Genomic DNA, 5924 nt, shown 5'->3' on the forward strand with positions numbered 1-5924 from the left:
TGCTGGCAGTCCATGGGGTCACAAAAATTCGGACATGACTGAGCGACTGAACTGAACTGAACAAACAATAAATGCTGGAGAGACTGTGGAGAAAAGGGAACCCTCCCACACTGTTGGTGGGAATGTAAACTGATTACACGCACTATGGAGAATGGAATGGAGATTCCTTTCAAAACTGAAAACAGAGCTACCATGTTGGTGGTGACTTGGTTGCTAAGTAGTGTCTGACTTTTTGTCACCCGAGGGACTGTTGCCCGCCAGACTTCTCCGTCCATGGAGTTCTCCAGGCAAGAATACTGGAGTGGGTTGCCATTTCCTTTTCCAGGGGATCTTCCTGACCCAGGGGTTAAACCCAGGTCTCCTGCATTGCAGGGCAGGTTCAGAGCTACCATATGATACAAAATCCCATTCCTGGGCATATATCCAGAGGTGAAAGGTGATGGAGAGAGAGAAACTGGGAGTTAGGATTGACATATACACACTACTGTACTTAAAATAGATGACCAACAAGGACTTGTGTGGCATAGGGAACTGTGCTCCATATTCTGTAATAGCATAAATGGGAAAGAATTTGTAAAAAAAGAGATACATGTATATGTATAACTGAATCACTTTGCTGTGCATCTGAAATTAACACACATTTTTAATTAAGTATATACTCCAATATAAAGTAAAAATTTTAATTAATTAATTAAAATAATAAATATTTGATATTGAGCATCTTTTCACATGCCTATTGTCCATGTGTATGCCTTCTTTGGAGAAATGTCTATTTAGATCTTCTGCCCATTCTTTGATTGGGTTCCCTGTCTTGATTATGAGTTGTAAGAGCTTTTCATATATTTGGAAATTAAGCCCTTGTACTTGCAAGGGTGACATCATTTGCCAAATCTTTTCTCCCAGTCTGTAGTTTGCCTTTTTTTTGTTTTGTTTATGGTTTCCTTTGCTGTCAAAAGTATATAAGTTTGATGAGGACCCATTTCTTCATTGCTTTTCCTCATCTTTTTGTTTTCTGTTTCTATCAGAGTAGAAGCCATCTTGAATTGGCCTTCTTTCAGGAACTTTAATTCCCTTAGATGGTTGCTGGGAGGAAGAGAAAGTTGTTGTTGTTGTTTTTTTGAAAGACAAATAATACTGGAATCATTATAACTTATGCAAATTTCAAAGGTTGTACAATTATACAAAAAAAAAAAAAGGAGGGGCAAACAACCTGTAGAATTACACAGAATCCTTCTTCAAAATGCATTGGCACTGAAATTTTTGAAGGAAAAATAAACAAATGAGACCGAAAGCTACTTGCGGAGTGATGAACTAAACCTAATTTCAATACTGTTGTGTCTATGGGACTCAAGAAGCCCGAGGAGAGGGAGATGAGAGAAGGGCAGGTCAGTGAATGGTCGGGACACAGACGACATTTTATCAATTAAGTTTGCCACCTGAACTGGCACCGGAAGTAATAACTGGGTTGGCTGAAAATTCCTTCAAGTTTTCATGAGCCGGTATGGAAAACCCTAAGGAAACTCAGTACAATAAGAGGTCAGTGATCATCCAAGGCAAGCTCAGATGGGAAAGCAGGAAGCCTTGAGCTCTCCCCTCCATGATCTTCTTGCCAGAATTCTTCCCTAACGACCTCTGATCAATTTCAATTAATTAGGGAGACCAAAATGACAAAATATCTAACTAGGAATATTCTGGCCATCAGACCGGAATCGTTCAAACAAGTGGGAAGAGGGAGAAGTGGCAACACTCTGGTCGCGAGCTAGCAGTCTGGGGAAGCCGCCGGTTAATGACTGCACGGGCCTTGCCTGGGGCGGGCGTCCGGGCGGAGCAAGCCGGAGGCCCAGAAGTGCAGTGTCTGCCTCCCCAGAAAGGATCCGCTCCTCTGACCTGGCATGCTCCACTCCTGCAAAATCGAGATCAGGTGGCAAAGGGAGAGATGGGTGGCCCGAGGACGCTTCTGGCTTCCTGGACTTGCTTTCTCATTGTCTGGTTCAGCGGGACGTCTGGCAGTGAGTTCCGGGATGAACCTACTGGGGGTGGGGGGATGGCCGAGGGGAAGTTGGTGTGAGTTACGACCTGAACAGGGTGGTGGTGTGCGCCCTCTCCTCTTTCCCTTCCCCTGGGTCCTTTACTACTCAGTGGCTCCTCCGGGCTGCTTGCGGGCTCTCCGGGCCAGAACAGGGGTGCCTTGGTTAAAGCATAATGCGGGGACTTTGGAGGTGACGCTAGGAGAAAAGGGGGCCAGAACGTACAGGAAATGCTGTTGAGGCCCGCCAGGCTCAGCCCGGCCCTGGGAAGTGGGAGTCCTGGAGCCCGGGAAAGGGACCCAGAGCCGCCCTGAAAACCACAAGCCCATGATCTGCCCTTCTGCGCCGTCACAGCCGCCGCCTCCTGCGCCAGGCTGCAGCAATACTGAACCTTGAACTTCCAAGATGTTCAAGCTGGTTTTAGAAAAAGCAGAAGAACCAGAGATCAATTGCCAACATCCGCTACATCATCCTAAACAGGGAGAGTTTCAGAAAAAAAACATCTATTTTCTGTTTTATTGACTATTGCCAAAGCCTTTGACTGTTGGATCACAATCAACTGTGGAAAATTTCTGAAAGAGATGGGAATACCAGACCACCTGACCTGCCTCTTGAGAAACCTGTATGCAGGTCAGGAAGCAACAGTTAGAACTGGACATGGAAAAACAGACTGGTTCCAAATAGGAAAAGGAGTCCATCAAGGCTTTAAATTGTCACCCTGCTTATTTAACTTATATGCAGAGTACATCATGAGAAACACTGGGCTGGAGGAAGCACAAGCTGGAATCAAAATTGCCGGGAGAAATATCAATAACCTCAGATATGTAGATGACACCACCCTTATGGCAGAAAGTGAAGAGGAACTAAAGAGCCTTTGATGAAAGTGAAAGAGGAGAGTGAAAAAGTTGGCTTAAAGCTCAACATTCAGAAAACGAAGATCATGGCATCTGGTCCAATGACTTCATGGCAAATAGATGGGAAAACAATGGAAACAGTGGCTGACTTTATTTCTTCTGGGCTCCAAACTCCACTGCAGATGTGTCGATTGCAAGCCATTGGAAATTCAAAAACGCGTTACTCCTTGGAAGGAAAAGTATATGGAGCCGACTGAGGACAGCATGTTAAAAACAGCCAGACGACAGTTAGTATTGATCAACAAAGGTCTGTCTACTTCAAGTCCTTTGTTTTTCCAGTGGTCATGTACGGATGAGAGAGTTGGACTATAAAGAAAGCTGAGGCCCGAAGAATTGACGTTTTGAACCGTGGTGTTGGAGAAGACTCTTAAAGAGTCCCTTGGACTGCAAGGAGATCCAACCAGTCCATCCTAAAGGAGATCAGTCCTGGTATTCATTGGACAGGACTGATGTTGAAGCTGAAACCAGTATTTGACCTGACGTGAAGAGCTGAATCACTTGACGACCTGTGCTGGAGAAAATGAGCAGGAAGAGAAGGGATGACTGAGGATGAGATGGTTAGATGACATCACCGACACAATGGACATGGATTTGGGTGGACTCCGGGAGTTGGTGATGGACAGGGAGCCCTGGCGTGCTGTGGTTCATGGGGTCACAAAGATTCGGACACAACTGAGCGACTGAACTGAATTGATGATCTGTGCACAGAGCGCCTTCTGGTCCCTTCCTAGTACTGATGAACTGAAGTAGGTCCCTTCCCTACTGCCTCTGGTCCCTTCTTACTCCTGCTGAAGGGAATTAGGTCCCTCCTACTGCTCTGGGCCCTTGAAGGACTAGCGCTCTTTATGACGATCAGTTAACACTGGCAGGGTGGCCGGGGTAGGAGCTATTCATCTTTCAAGGCTCAGGGCCAGGTGGGCAGCAGCAAGTGGCCTAGCTTCCTTCTCCTGGGCGGTGGAGGTGGGCGCTCACAGCAGGATGGATGTGCAGGGCGGTCTCCCTGGGATGGGGATCCGGCAGGCTGCCGCTGGTACAGCTCGGGTCCGCTAGGCTGCCTGCGGCCCGGCCCCACCACCCCCACCCCTGCCCCCAGAACTCCCAGGCACTGTATCAGTGTTTGGGCTCGAGCTGTCCTGTCCTGGCAAAGTAGATTCTGAAGTTATGACACTAAATGCACCTCAACTTGACAGTAACTTCAAAAAGCTTCACATCTTAGAGTTGAAATGAAGGAAAAGTTGCCATCCAGAAATTGAGGTAGGAAAACTTCAGCCTTGGACAAAAACACTATCAGAAGAACCCATTTATGATCCTGTACATGCAGCCTTGTCTACAGCCGTGTCTACACGTGTGTTTTATATCAGCCTAGGGATTTGCTGTCCAGTATATTTCTTGTAGTACTAGTATTAGCTGTTTTGCATCTTCACAGTGTGAAAAGGATTGAACTGGGAGATAGCATCAGCACCAGCAGTAGTTCCCAAGGGCTGTCTCAGTCCCAGTCGTTCCCAGATGTCTCAGTATGTGAGAGGCAACACACCCAACAATACAGCTCCCATCTCCCATTATCCAACCTTGTGGCTAGAGGAGTACGACTTGAGAAGTGTCGCTCTTTTGGAGGCCAGAGCTTAGGTGAATGATATCAAAATATCTATCCAGGGAGAGGAACTCAAAAGATATACTCTAAGAAGGTACCTTTTGGTGTACTTCCCATGGGGTTTATGTAGATGAATAATATCCAGATAAAGAGCAACAAGCATTTGTAAAAACAGTTAGAGATCGAGCTTCTGAAATTCAGGTGACCACCATGCTCCCTAAAAGTTGTGAGCTACAAGATCACAGAAGTCTTCCTATTAGCCATGTATGAACATAAGGGGAAAAGCCCATGGTGGATTGCCTTACATGAATTGGGGGTATCTTAAATTGTTTTTATGACAGTGCAAATATGTAGAGGCAAATAGTCAGCAGGAAACTTCTCAACAAAAGCTAGTTCACATGGCTGTTCAGATTGCCTGTGGAATGAGCTACCTGGTCAGAAGAAGTCTTCCACAAAGACCTGGCTCCTAGAATCTCTATCATTGATGACAACTTCATGTTAAGAGCAAAGCCAATCCCTCTCCAGAGTCTTGTTCCCCATGGACTCTCACTGTCTGGGGAACAACAAAAACACGGGATCAATGGATGGCTTTTGAAAGTCTGGTTAATAATGAGTTCTCCAGCCTTCCCTGGTAATCCAGTGGCTAAGACTCCACACTCCCAGTGCAGGGGCCTGGGTTCGATCCCTGGTGGGGGAACTGGATCCTGCATGCCACAACTAAGAAGTCAGCATGCTGCTACTAAAAGAGCCCATGTGTTTATGACTCTGGCCAAACGCCCTAAGTGGACATCTACCCATTTGATGTGGCCCAGTACCTGAAAGAGGGTTACCAAATAGCCCAGATTATCAGCTGTCCTGATGAACTATTTGTGATGGCTTGTGCTGTGCCTTCGATCCAGAGGAGAGATGGAGTTCCAGCAGCTGGCCCAGTGTCTCACAGAGGTCCATGCAGCCCTGGGGGCCTGTGTCTGACTCTCCTCTCACAGGTCAAACCCAGCGGTCAGGAGGAAGGTTTGGCCTGTCCGAGGCGCCACTTGGAAGCCAGCCAGTCACATACATCACCCAGCATCACAGAAGCAGATTTGGTCTTTCAGAACACCAAGCCTTTTAGGGAATGCGTTTAGCATCTGAACTTTCTAAGACAGACTTACTGATGTGGAATACTTTCTCAATAGCAGTTTTTATTAGCTTGAACTGAAAATGTTTGTGTAATCTTTTACACATATGTTGCCTTAGAGGTACAGGGTATATTCTTACAAAATAAATAGTTTTTTAAATTGTTTTAAACACACATATTTGGACTAGCAATCATACTACCAACTGCTTTTTATTTTTCTTAATTCTACAAGTTAATGCAGTTGATTCACCTTTAAGTTTTGCTTTTCTTTCACT

At 45.9% G+C, this 5924-nt stretch overlaps 1 pseudogene; it reads left to right on the forward strand.

Moving 5' to 3' along the window:
* The first annotated feature begins 1786 nt into the window (after nt 1-1786).
* On the forward strand, nt 1787-5504 carry LOC112445715 (tyrosine-protein kinase RYK-like; annotated as a pseudogene).
* The last annotated feature ends 420 nt before the right edge of the window (nt 5505-5924 follow it).

Source organism: Bos taurus, unplaced genomic scaffold (genome assembly GCF_002263795.3).
Source record: "Bos taurus isolate L1 Dominette 01449 registration number 42190680 breed Hereford unplaced genomic scaffold, ARS-UCD2.0 Leftover_ScbfJmS_51, whole genome shotgun sequence".
NCBI classification, from domain to species: Eukaryota; Metazoa; Chordata; class Mammalia; order Artiodactyla; family Bovidae; genus Bos; species Bos taurus.